Here is a 14,340-nt window from a genome sequence, read left to right as displayed (position 1 = left end):
AAAAGAGAAAAAGAGAGAGAGAGAGAGAGAGAGAGAGAGAGAGAGAGAGAGAGAGAGAGAGAGGTCTTTCTTGTACATGTGACTCTCACAACGAACGCCATGAGCGATCGGCACGAAGGGAAACATCCCGCGGCGACATTTTAAATTAGCCCGCGAGCATTTTCGACACTCTCGATCGCGAAATTTCGCGCATCATCGTTGATGAAGCGTACGTAGCCGTCACGGTATGATGAATTACCCGTCGGGCCCGCAACCGCAACGGTAGCGGCGGCGGCAATAACAAGACGAGCGGCGTCCGAAACACAGCGTAGCCGAGCTCGTAACATGAAAGCGTTGTGCGAAACGTGACCGGCGATAAATATCCAGTCGATACTCATTCTCTCTCTCTCTCTCTCTCTCTTACCCTCTCACACACTCTCACCCCCTCACCTCTCGCTCTCTTTCTCTCCCACTCACCGGGCTTCCGCCGCTACTCGCGATGATACTAACGATACGCGTTTGCATTCGGTGCGGGTGGGTGAACCAGGCGGGCAAACCGCGAGATATCGCGTCGATAATCCGCCGGCAGACAGTTATAAGCGCGTACGCGGTCCTTTCTGCCCTTTAGCGGCACAATTTCAAGCGAGCCAGCCGATAGATGTGCATTCGGCGCAGCAGGAATTGCCGAGCTAAACGACCCTAATTTCGCCGAGCGCGCGCGTTGTAATAGCCGCGTACGGCGCAATCAGAAGTGTGCAGTGGAATCAGCGGCCGGATAGAACGCTCAAGAGGATACGCCGCGACGGCTCGAAAATTCACAAAGATCATTCTCTCTCTTTCTCGTTACATACGATTTCGCAGCGACGGTCCTCTTCGCGCGCTTTCAGCAATACCGAGCGAAAGGGAAGCTAAAGAGAAAAACCAGCTTGTTTCCACGACCGCGATTCTGACGGTCAGAATCTAGCCGAATTTTGCCCGGTCATCCGTACGATCGACCGTGGCTAAAATTAAAGGACATTTCGTCTGGATCGGTACACGCATCGCGATATACATCTGATGTTTCTGCCAAATTTTCTCTCTCTCTCTTTCCTTTCTCTACTCCTGTCTTTCTCTCTCGTTCATTTTTCTTTATTTTCTCTCGCGATATACAGTATCTTATGAACCACGCGATAATGTCTCTTCGGTGCGCGAGAGCGCTTAAATATTAAAAGCAGAAGAAGGATGCACAAACTTTGCTGAAACAGATATAAGGACGACGCTGGCGGGAAGGGGGTGGAAAGATTAAAGTTCGTGGGAGCTAAAAGGTAACGCACTTTCGGCGTGTATGTGTGTGCCGCGATTTCAAGCGTCGCGCAGCAGGATCAAATTCCTCGTCGAGTAGCTTGACTGAAAACATTCTGCTCTAGCCTGATGCACCTCCGTGCGTGCGCGAATACGAGAGGTGCACACGCGCGAGTCCCTCTTTGGAGGGCTCTTGGAACGACTCGGAACATTGAGGATGCTGGGAATTCCATCGGAAGACGCGGCGAGTACCATGTTTCAAACTACGTCCGACGAGAGTTCACCGCGTGTCTACGTCTCGTCTCGTCTTGTCTCATCTCGTCTCGTCTCGTCTTGTCTCGACAGCGCCTCTTGGTCTTTGTGCAACAACGCACGCGTCTATACGCTCGTGCATATGTGAGTACATGTGCTCTGAAAGGACGGCTCAAGTCGACCCCGGGAATGCAGAATATCGAGAAAATTACGTTTAACCGCATGAATGAATATTGACAAAACAATCGCGATTCTACTTATGAACATATCTACACAATTGCGAATTGGTTTGCACACTTTTTAACGAATGACATTTCAATGCTTCAAGTTGTCACCATTCAATCGATGTCAAGAGCTTCTGCTGATGTGCATGCGCAGTAAATCAATTATAACACGAATTGAAGCGACAGTACACAGTGTAATAATAAATTTAGAAAGGAGAATTTATATTCTAAAGTAAGAGAATATTATTTTCAAGTAATTGTTACACCTATATGTGTATAAAATAGAGAAAGAGAATGTTTGTCTATCTGTTCCCTTTAAACTTATAAACCCTTTGACCAAAATCTGGCCAAACCTTGCATAGTTACTCTCTAAAACTCTACGGAAAATATAAGCTACATGCCTATCCTAGCTCTGATTTCATTCTGACACTTTGCGATAACGTCGAGTAATTTTGACTAATATATCTTACAAAGTGTAGTAACGTGACAGTGTGTTGAATGCACTTCAGCAATGGCTTTCAATTGTGACGATCTGAAGCGCCACAAGTTCATTCAATTAAAAGTACGACTTACAATTGAGCGTACATAAATCAGATGTCGGAAATGGCGTTTGCTTTTCCGAACGAGAAAGATATTTCGAGGATAGTGCGGAAGAGAGATGCCTGAGAAGTGTTTACGTCTTCCAGCATCGATACGCCCAACGCTAATTACGAATTCAGCAGTTCTCAGGGATGCCTCGCAAAAATCAGATCAATTTTCCATGGTACTTCCACTGTGAACTTTACGAGGCAGTCTTGACGCCGGTAACTTTTCGAGAATCTTTATGGGCAGGAAATCACACGTAAAAATCGTAATAAACGGACTCGCGCTCTCGCCCCCTTCCACCCTCTTCCCATCAATTTCACCGGGGTTGCTCGCGCAAAAGTGCAACTCGATGTAGTCAGCCGCCATTCGGAATCCTCAATTTTTATTCGCGGCGAATAAACGCGACGTATCGCATCTATTTGCGTACAAATGCGAATCGCGCCCGCGGAAGTATCGTATATTTTTCGTGACGCGTATATCAAAACGACACGCGCTTACGTCGATATGTGGAAATTTGCACGACTACCTATACGTGTCTCCAGATACACGTCCACCGAATGCACACGCAAACTATGTGCATGCGGCTGACAGTAGCGAGCCGTTTCCATGACGGTGCGTTATTGCTTTCGCGGTCCCCAGTATTCCCAAAGTCTCAAGTCACGCTACACGATCTCCCTATAAGCGTAATGTGCAGAGCGCGCATCGGGCTCTGGCCCCGAGCGCAACATGATGCACCTTGCCGCCACCGTCCGTCCCCGTTAGAGCCCTTGTCGTCTCCCAGTTGCATGTACCTTTGGAACTCGCCGCAAATACAGCGCGATATTGGAAACGCGAGTAGATACAAAATAGAGAAAAGAGCGAGGACTCGACATTATTTCGACGGGGACGAGACATTTGTGTTAGATCTTTTCGATAATTGCGTAAGTGAAGTTATTTTTTCAGCAATTACGCTAATGGCTACGGGAGGAACCTATTCGCGTACTGTAAGATTACTTTTGGCTCCTAAGTAGGTCGCCAGTAGGTTTCAAGATGAGAATGAACTGCGAGGTAACTCAGGAGGATCTGTTTCAAACGAAGTCTCGGAAATTAACGCTGAGAGATTAAGATTCTTCGAGTGAGTAAATTTCACTTGTTATCGCCGATGGTGGGTTAAGACCGCACGCTCGCTTCATCGTAGAATTCACGTGCAAAATGCGGTTCGATCGGTCAGTATTCCTCCTGGCATTATTCCTCCAATCTCCCGCACATGTTACACTTTCCACCCTCCCGAATGCAAGTTCGATTCACTTGGCAAACTGGTTGATATTCGCGACGTAACGTGCCGTGTTTCGCAAAGATTTTCGCGTTTTCGCTAGACGGAGTTAAATTGTGTTGCGCGCAATGAGGGAGGCGAAGAGGGAGAGAGAAAGAGAGAGAACCGCGATGCAAAGTGCGAGGGAAGACGAGAGCAAGCAGCGAGAGACAAGCAGGCGCAACAACCGTCGGTGGACGCCGCTTAATTTCCGTTTTAAATGCGGAACAGAAGTTGCAAGTCAAACGGCCGAGAAAGAGATGAAAAACTGAAATCGAAGCGAGCAAGCGCGTGCGCGAGGCACACTTTGTTCAACGTTTACAGGCGAAATATGGTCGTGCCGGCTACGAACTCATCCCCGTGTCCGCGTAAGATGTACGGGATGTCCAATATCTCTTATGTTTCGTGTAACATTAGTTGCAGCAAAGACTTGAAGGCACGTCGAACACATCACTTACAATGTGAACTTACGATACGTTGAATTCGACGGTGCACTCGCCGTCATCTCGCAAATCAGCCAGTTCTTATCTATGCGCGTCAGATTTTATCACGCGGTCCCGACTCACGTCGGGATCAAGTAACACAATCTCACCTTCATATCAGTCAGTTTTAATACAGCGACGTGCAGTGCTTTCAAATTAACGAAAACCGAAAGAAACAGGAAGAAATGCACATGGGCCATTCGAAGCGAAAAAGCCACGTGAAAGGGAATAATTGGTTGAATACATCGAAAAGTTTGTCCGCGTCAAATAACATTTCGCGCTGACGCGACAGGGAGGCGAAATTGTACAGAAATTTACACATATTGCCGGACGTTGAATGCAACGAAACCGCATGCGAAAAAAATAAAAAAAGAAATGAAAAAAAAGAGTATAACGCGTTTTCAGCTAATTTCTCGCCTCGACTACGATTTGTTCCGATTGCGTCCAACCTCGCCGTTCATTCGACTACATTTTTTTTTTATACATATATATCGCTCCACACACTCCAGGAGGAATGGAAAAAAAATTTTCGACGAACAAACGTAGTCGGCCTAGAACGAGTCGCCGGACCCAATGGGGACTGTTATTTACGGATGAGCGGCACGATGATGGCGTACTTAAAATTTCTCGTCGTAAAAGCCCGCCACGGCACGTTTTAAAGCTCGGCATACACGTACGGATGTTTACGAGAATGGGACGTTGAACGAACCCTCAACAGAACGGATTTTGACACCGGGTACATCTGTGTGCGCTCACCCACACACATGCCTCCCTTACTATAATCGCTTACTACAATGAATATTTCTCTTTCTCCTCCCCCTTTGCCTATCCTCTATTAATAACAAAGACCTCTCATTGTCTCTTTACAAAAATGAAACTATTGAAATAACATATGATTAGATAATATACACGGAGAAAACATTTTACAGAGTTTTCTTTTTTCATACATTCTTTGCAGTTTTATTATGTTTCTGATATTTCAATAAAATAGACTATTTAAAGTTTATCCTATTAAAAAATATGGTAAATTTCGCTGAAAACAAAGCAGATTTTGCTACAAGCAGCAAATATTTTATAAAGCACGTTTTTATTCCTGAAAATATAAAATTTTTTTCATATATCAATGTTACGCTTCTATCAGAAGCTGAATAATTAAGAATCTAAATAATTAAGAGAGAAAAAAGAATATATTCGAATGACAAAGAGAGACGAGGTATTTCGGTTCCAAAAGCAAGACGATTAAATAGGTTTATTACAAAGGTTCATTGCAATGATTACTGAAAGAATAACGTACTGTGCGTGTCACGCATGCAGCAACCCCGCTTTTGAGGGAGAGGCGTGCGAGCTGTTTGTCACGTAGAAACGATTTTATGGGGCGAAATTAGCTCGTAACAGGAAATTCTGTGGTCCTGCTTTCGGTCGATATTCGCATGAATTATGTGACCCTGCGAGAATTCTTAAAAACGAAATTGCATATAATATATTGCCTAATAATTTTTAAGATAGTACATTAACATGTATTGTCTTAAACATGTTTAATAATCCGATCTGTGATGCATATCAGAGGAAATCTAAATGTACAAAATGTAATTTTTTTTTAATATTTGCATGAACAAATCGTTGATCTCGATTTAGTATCAGTAGACTCGAATCGCACGGACGGTATCGTTATTGTCGTGATTTGGTGTGTGCAGAGGCGACACGCATCGCATTGGCGAATAAGTACCATTACATGCCGCGATTACGGGATAAAAGAGAGAGACGTGCCGCCACGAAAATTCCCTACGGTCGTGCGAAAAGCGACGTGCTAAGGATGCAACGATGCAAACGGAACGTCGTTATACTGTATCGCCACGGTATGTGCTCCTTCTCTTTCCGACTTTAACGTTTCGTAAAATTCACGGATGCGCACTCGACGACATGTAACGAACGCGGGGGGATGGAAGCAACGGAGGAGCGACACGTGCTGCAAACGTGGAGCTCCTCCACTCGTGGCTTGGAAGAAAGGCGAAGAAACGAGAGAGAGAGAGAGAGATGGAGGGACGCAAGGGGAAAGGGAAAGAAATAAAATGGCAAACGGTAAGCAAGGTCCCAACGAGGAATAAGGAGGTCGAGAGCGCGCCGCGTAAGTTCAGTGGCTCGTTTCCGTCCGTATCGTCGAGTTAAACATAAAAGAGAATGACCCTAACTGCGTCGAACGACTTTTCGCGTATTACGAAATTTTAAACGCAATTTCCAGCGAATTGCCCGCACCGCCGAAATAATTTGCCGGCCGCGCCGTTGGGAGCGCGAAGTCGTTCACCCTCTTCGGGAAAAGTCTTTCCGTTGGAAATTCTTGAATACGTTAGCCGCGGCAGGAGTTTCACATCGCGAGAAAACGCAATAAATTGCGAAATAAATAAACAAATAAATAAATAAAACATGAGAGACAAATTGTGAATAGCCGACATATCAAAACCGAATAGCGTGTTAGAATTAGCGGAAAGCTGACACCACTGTTATTACTCGAGGATGCGCATTGAGAGAAAAAGCTTTGCTAATTTAACGAAATACCAGTACCCCGCAAGCAATAGTTTATTGATATGGAACAGCAAATTACCCTTTCTTCCCATGGGAACAACTGGAATTACTCTCAATTTGCTGCAATACTTCTGTAATGGAGACACAACTAATATAACCTAAACAAGAACAAGTGTGATTTGTATCTTACGTAATATACGTTAAAACGACAAATGATGAGAAATGATTTGGAATTGTGATTCCTTTCGTTCGATCTGCTTCTCTAACGATCATCAAGCAACAAACGTGCTTTTGTTCCGAACGATTTTTCTCAGCAGATAATGAGGAATGTTAATACAAGACCAAAACTGTCGTAGCAAATCATCGTTGCTACGATTCGATAAGGATTCGCGAATAAAATTAAGATTAGACGTTTTGACGCACCATGTATGTTTGATGCACGTTCTACGTGGGGAAGAGAGGGTCGCGATAAAGCAAAGTTCTTTATTCTCGCGCATCCATCTCGGACACAACAGTCGATGACAGCGCAGTCTGCACTACACGTCAAACTACTCCCTACAAATTGATTGTTTCAGTTATTTTTGCAACTGGGACATTTTACGACGAGTGACATTTTCCCGTTGCGCCAAAAACGACAGAGTTATAAACGCCGAAAGTCCTATCACCTTTTTTGTCTTTTTATTTCGCCGTAACAATTTTTTTGTTTTTACGTCCATACGAAGTTAAAAAAAAAAAAGTTTTTTATGAAGTGTTGCGTGTGCAGAAAGTTGATCTGCGGACAACAAAATTCAAAGAGTTGCGTAAAGTAAAGTATCGCTTTTTATCTGTATCGCCAAAGTTCGTCGCCATCAATTTGACGATACTTGTAATTTTAACGCAAAAGAACAAGCTAATTTAGCGGAGGAAAATGTGAGAGAGAGAGAGAGAGAGAGAGAGAGAGAGGAAGCGGCGACTTTCAAACTTCTAAATAAGATGAAATTGTGAGCTGAAGCTATCTTTTTGCGAGCTAAATATATTCCGGCATATTAGATATCGCGCTAGCCATGTGCTCCGATGAAGCAAGAAGGTCTCAAGTTTTACTCCGGCATTCTAACTGAATTTGATATTGTAGAAAGAATACAAGTTTATATCTTGGTAAATAGAAGCCAAAGAAAATTATTATTCCTTTTAGAATGATGAAATAAAACCGACAAGAAATAAAACGATGACGACTGTTTCTCTTTAGAATAATATTACATTATTAAATTTGTGCGAAAACACATTATCGTAGAAACTCCGAAGTCAGATAATCAAGAATATTTTGATATAACTCTACAAATATCTACAATAATGTAGAGTAATGTATCTCTAATACGTCTCATATTAGAGATTCAATTGTAAACAACTCTAGAGACTTGGTCTCGTTTCGCAAAAATCGTCCCGTCTGTAGAGCGTTCGTGCTATTGTATATTTGACACAATTATATTATATTTATCGGTGTGGACGATCGAGATATGAAAGGAATAATTTATTTATGGAACCACGTATATGAGTAATTGAAATGGTATAATAAGAATAAAATGAGAAAAGCGAGGCGCGTTGAATCGACACGGAGAGGCCGATTCGTCGTTTTACCACTTCACTTGCGCATCACTGAGCGGGACTTTAGGAATAATGCCGATACAACTATCTCACAAGTCGCTCACAAGATTACGCTAAATTATTGCTGCGCGTGTAACGTATGTGACGTAATACATAGCGATTTTCGTTCAAGGCCTGTTCGCTGGTCGACCGTCCGACAATCTCGCAATTCGCACGCGATGCGCGATGAGATATATTATTATAATATGACGAATCAATCCATGTTGATCGTTACGGCATCGATACAATCAGTATTAACTTGGTGGCCGTGAACGTCGTAATCGCGAAAACATAATTACTTTGATCGTAAAACGATTAGGCACTCGAGGATCTTAAGAGAAAGAAAGCAAGTGAGCGAGCGCGCGCGAGAAAGAGATGTTCCGCGAAAAGTTAGAGCCGCGCGGTCGCAAAAACAGGCAGACATTATCATCGCATTTGAACCGCGATAAAATGTCCGACATTCTCGCGATTTCGCACTTTCCGCAAATTCAGTTTGATCGATGCGCGTCACCTGCCAACGTGCGATCATTATGAATGAATTTCAAGCATACTGCATTGATAGTTGTATATTTTGATACGCAGACAAACAAGGACAAGAAAATACTTTGATGTAAATTTATCGTGTCCTGAATATTTGAAATTAATTTTAAATTAATGATACCGAAATAAGGCATACATATATACATGTTCTGTATTATATTCTGCAAAATCAGCAAATTTACGCACCTAAATTCGCACGCGCGACAAAAGCACGAAACAACTAATTGAATAATGTGATACTCGTGGAAACTTCATCAGTTATGATCTCTCTCTTCACTGGTTATGTCTCTAAATTAAAAACTGAAATGAAAAAGAGAAAGATACAAATTAATTGGCCATAATTATGCAAGAGTAATTCAATTCACAAAATTATGATTTTCGAGTTTCTATTACGTAATGGATAATCCTTTTACGTCTTTCTACATAAAACAAAAAAGATCCAAACCTCATGAGAGTCTTAAATTAATCAAAATTAATCAAAATTAATAAAAAATATTTTGTATTTGATATACTAAAGAATTACGTTTTTTTACCCATTTTTTAAGGATTAAGTTCATCAACAAATACTTAAAAAAAAAAATTCATCGTACTTGACTTCTTGAACAATTGCGAAAAACTTCAGTGTTATCTATATTTTTTAAATTATGTAACAAAATTTCATCTTTCACCAACATTTTTTTCGAAACGTACTCCATGTGAGTTGGATTATTCTTGTATAAATATGGCCAATTAATTGATGTAATAAATCGTTAAAATGCAATTGCTCGGCGAAACAGAGAATTTTATTCGCGTGTTCCTCAGAGTCGCTCAGACAGCCCTTCAGACGAATCACTTGCGTGAAAGTCTGGCGATTTCGGGGGTGAAACGACAAAACGATCGAAACGTGTTGCCTCGACGACGGGCTGCATTGTCGGGCGTGTGCGTAAAGCATAGAAAGATAAACGGTGTCACGGGGCAAAGGGGAGACCAGCGCGGTCGTCCACCGCCGCCACTGGTCTGCGAAAAAAGAGGGAGAGAGAGAGAGAGAGAAAGAGCATAACGGGTTTTGAGGCCATCCCACGCGGCCTACGATGATAATACGGCATTACGTCATTTCGCCGCGGCGACGACGACCGATTCGTCATTTGAACTCGTTAACCGGAATCGCGGTTTCTAGATCTCATCCCGCCGATAAATCTCCCTCGCGAATGATCGCACGCTGAGAGATGCTCCGAGTCTCTTCGTCGTCGTCGTCGATCTCTATCAAGAGACCAGTCGGGAACGCGCATCTCTCTCTCTCTCTCTCTCTCCGCCTCTCTCCCTCCACGTTTCCTTTTTTCACAGTCGCTCTTCGAACGTTCATTACCGACGACTTTTTGAATGATGAATCAAAATTACCGCGTTATTCAGGTGTCACGGTAAAAGTATCTGGGGACGTTGTGCAATGTATGTTTCGCGGTAATACCTGCTCACCATAACGACTAATTTGCATTTTCCTACCGTTTGGGAGTCGTGTGTGAATATGTTGTTAGCGAAATTGTTTAGTGGAATTGCTGCGTTTCATAACGAAATTTACAATATTAATTATGATGCTAGCAATAGCGCTTTGCCTACATCGCGCGCGCGCGCGATGTTTGTTTTACATTACTGATAATCAGCACCGCGCACGATCCCGTTGAATATGGCGTTACTAATTAGCAGTGACACCGTTAACAGCAGTAAATGCGGTGTCGTCCGCATGCATTTCCTCAGAATATGACGCGGCTCGAAACTTCGCTGTACTCTCATCTGGGAGTATCACAAGCGGCCGTTGCCGCCACCGTCCCTGCCGTCGGTCTATTTCGAGGCGCGAAGTGACGTTTCGCGTCAGCCAGAGCGTTATAACGCTCATTCACGCCTCTCCCCTGTCACATTAGGCACGCGTTCCACACGTGTACAGTCCCGAGAAAAATACATACCTCGCCCCAATGAGATCCAGCCACCTCGATCTCTTCGCCTTCCCCGCTGCCGCTTCGGCAATCAACGATGCCCCAACGCGGACCGGACTCTCGGGAATCCTCCAGAGGTGGGATTTCCAGCGCGTGATGTCACAGAATATTATATGTCCGATAACACGGTCTCGCGTACGTGACGACGGCACAACAGTTCACAACTGACCGCGGCACGTCAGACGAGAGCCACGCGGCCTGCGACCGGTTTCTCGGCTCTTGACTGTCCCTCTGTCCTGCAGGTCCGCGATTATCCGTCCCTTTCTCTCTCTTTCTCCGCCTCTCTTATTTCGTCGACCGTGTTGCGAATTCGAAGAATTTAAAGAACAGGTCGTAGGACGTGGACTCTGTCCGACGATTGATACAAGAATTCGGATAATTAATTCTGGCGCGCTTGCACGCCGATGTGCGGTGAAGTCGAGTTTCGACCTTCGCGGAATAACCCACGCACCGCAACGGAATCCGGCAGTCGACTGGCTCGGGACGGATGCTGCGGCCGGTGTGTGTTGCCTTGCCGCGCGCAGCCTCCCCCCTGGCGGCTTTCTTTGCTCCCCCTCCACAAAGCGCCGGCTCTCCCGCGCTCTCGCCCCGCTCCGCTCTCCCCCGTTCCCTAACATCTACACCCGCGCTCCCACCTTCGCTGTCTCTTGCCTTCCCCCTTTCTCATTCTCTCTCTCTCGCCCACCCTCCCATGCAGCTCAGCAATTCCCTCGTTCGCACTCTCTCGCGCTCACGCAATACGCAGGATGCGCGATCCAACTCGTTCGCTTTCATTAACTACACACTTCGACACTGACAGAATGGATATGTCGATAATTGAGGGGGCGGGAGAGATGAGAAGTATAAAGTGTATTAATTATACCGAGCTGTTTTTCACTTTTCGCCTTGTTGCCGTGAGACCATTTTTTCAGATTACTCGTCTACACGCGTTTTGTGTCGCGCGGGGTTTTTGCAACAACATGCAGTAGTTTGGAAAAAAAACCCGAAATAAAAGATAGCCAGAGGAAATATTTTGATACAGAGCCGAAACTTATTAACTCGGCTCGGCCGTGTATCTCCGTCCCGATTTACATTGTGTGTTTTCAATTTTATGACATTCGTATAAATACGTTCATAAATACGTCCACTTGTGCCAAGTGCGCTTAGCTGACGAATGTTTTCATCGCACGGCGTACGATCAAAAATAATCAAATAATTACGGGAGCGAGACGTCAAACGAGATTTTCATAAAATATTAAATATGTCCACGAGAGAGAGAGAATACGTGTGTGCAAAGTATCCGTGCGCGTGTGCGTTATCAATACAACTACCGACTCGTTGCACACGAGATACGTGAAATTCGCTCGTTGTAATTTCTGCGCTTTCGTCACAATTTCCTTCCTGCCCCTTTCTTTCCCCTCAACGAATCGAACAGTATATCCAGCTCGTCTCAAACGCGGAAAGTGCGAGATACGGGCACGACTAAGACGAAAACAGAGATCAAAAGGGAGACAGAGAGAAGGAGAGAGAGAAAGAGGGAAAGAGAGAGAGAAAGACACATTGCCTTATACGGTGGCCGAAAGTCGGAGGTAAACGACCGGCTGCCGCAGCGAAGCGTGGACCACCCTGTACACACGTGCCACTCTCGCCCGTACACGCGTCTGCTTTCTTGCACAGGCTGGCCGGTTCTCTCTACTTATGTTAACGCTTCGATTTACTGTCTCTGTCGTACTCTCACATTCCGACAAAACCGCGCACATCTCTCCTTTATGCCCTCCCGCCGGTTCTCCCCTTTCGCACGCGGTCCCCTCGATGCCCCCTCGATGCCCCCTCGATGCCCCCTACGATGAAGGGACGTGTGTGCGTGAACCGTTCCTACGCACGACGCCCTGCGGAGTGCTGCGAAGTGCTGCGGAGTCGGCGCATATATGATGCATTCGCGTTACGAGCGCCGAGACGACCGCGTCATTGCGCCGGTGAGCGCATCTAGATGCACTCGTCCTCGGAATTTCAATTCGCCCACGTCGGTGAGCGGATCGATAATCTCGGTAAACATAAGCGCGGGCAAATTATCGGTTCTGCGGCATGGAATCGTCAAGGAGCGAGCAACAACCCTCTCCGCGGGTCTTCACCGCGGCCGTGGGAGGCTGCCGTGGGGCGCTGACGCTTTCTACGACTCGCTCTTTTTATCGGGGAGGAATCCTTAATTTTATATTCGAATCGACTATATATATATATATTTTCCATAAGCGACGGAAAATATAACTCACCGTGCAAAACGGTCTCGAAAAGATTAATTGCGAAGACGTTGAACCCTGACGTTCCATTTTCGTTCGTTAGCAGCCGGGTTAATATTAACGAGTGATCGGTGATTCCGCGACGTCTTGTCGCCCCGTTTCTCCCTTCAAATTGAATTCCCAGTCTGGGTATTCCGGAGCGAGAAGCCGATTTAGGAGAACCCGCCGCACCCGGTGTTTCGTTACGCTTGCTCTTATATTTTATGCAGAAAATGCGTTCAATCTAGTTTGGCTCCATTGTGATCCCAGGTCAATTTTCTCCGAGCCCTCGCTCCCGCCCTTTCGAGAAATTGGTAAATTAATGACCGCATCATTCGCATAAGGTATGCAAATAAACGTAAAACATGAGCTATACAACGAGCCCTCAAAGCGATCTTACCGAAGCTTAATTTACAACGTTAATTGACTAAAATCGCTCCTGGAGCTCCTCGAGTCAGAGTTAAAATACCGTTTGCCATTTGTAGGGACGAAGTGAGTGAGGGAGAGAGGAGTTTGCTGCGTTATTTCAATCTTAGAGCTTCCCTCTCACTCCCATTAGAGTTTCTCCCTCAATCCCACTAACACCACCCCTAAAAATGGCGAACAGAATGCAGAACAGATCAGGAATCTTTTTGCTTGGTCCCAACTGTGACTAGAGGAGCTCTAAACGCTCCGACTTTCGCGACCGAGTTCCCCTCGGCAGGAAGGAAGTTGCTCGCGCCGTAGAAATCGCGGCAGATCGCGGAAACAGCTGCGAACGCGACATGGAAAGCGGGGCTTTTGCGAGAGAGCGTTTCGCACGCGGATTAATTTGAAGCCGAGCCGGTCGGTCCCCGCCGAGATGCATTCTTAAAGTCGCCGTTCCACCCATCGTAAAATCCGTGCGCGCACCCGCCCATATCGCGCGATTTATTTCCCTTGGCGACCGCAATATCCCTACCACCAGCAGTCGGTAGAGCCCTGAAGGAACGACACGGAGTCGGATGAAAGAGAGAGAGAGAGAGAGAGAGAGAGAGAGAGAGAGAGAGCCACGGGATCGGGGAACGAGTTCCTCTGCGCGAAACTTTAATTTCTCACGACTTCGCGAAAGTCCCGGCAGCCGCGCCGTCGCCGTCGCCCCGTCTTCTTCGCCACCTACGGCGGGAAAATGTGAGCGCGCCTCTCTCCTCCTCCTCTCCCCTCTGCCCCGTATACAGCGAAAACTTTTCGCTACGACGTTTTGCATACGTGTAAACGCTCGTCTACCACGAGCTGAAATTACAATCCAACACGCCGACCTACCCTTTCATGGGCCGCATTTGGTGGCGCGCGCGTTCGTTAGAAAGATATGGAACAAGAACGGGG

General features: G+C 45.6%; 1 protein-coding gene across 4 annotated transcripts in view; it reads right to left on the bottom strand.

Moving 5' to 3' along the window:
- The window catches only part of LOC116843963 (prolyl 4-hydroxylase subunit alpha-2), a 140,004-nt gene that overhangs the window by 95,372 nt on the left and 30,292 nt on the right, over positions 1–14,340 (bottom strand). Inside the window, exon 1 of one of the 4 annotated variants that reach the window (XM_032814966.1) lies at positions 10,712–11,235. The exons of 2 other annotated variants lie outside the window; for them this stretch is intronic. The gene's annotated coding sequence lies outside the window, so the exon portion shown is untranslated. Of the gene's footprint in view, positions 1–10,711; positions 11,236–14,340 lie in introns of those variants that run through there. One more of the 4 variants, XM_032814964.1, reaches the window with a different exon arrangement.

The sequence above is a fragment of the Odontomachus brunneus genome, unplaced genomic scaffold (genome assembly GCF_010583005.1).
Source record: "Odontomachus brunneus isolate Ranch 3 - 2012 unplaced genomic scaffold, Obru_v1 Obru_scaffold_037, whole genome shotgun sequence".
In the NCBI taxonomy this organism is placed as follows: Eukaryota; Metazoa; Arthropoda; class Insecta; order Hymenoptera; family Formicidae; genus Odontomachus; species Odontomachus brunneus.
The sequence above is the reverse complement of the archived record's forward strand: the minus strand, read 5'-3'. Positions and strand labels throughout refer to the sequence as shown.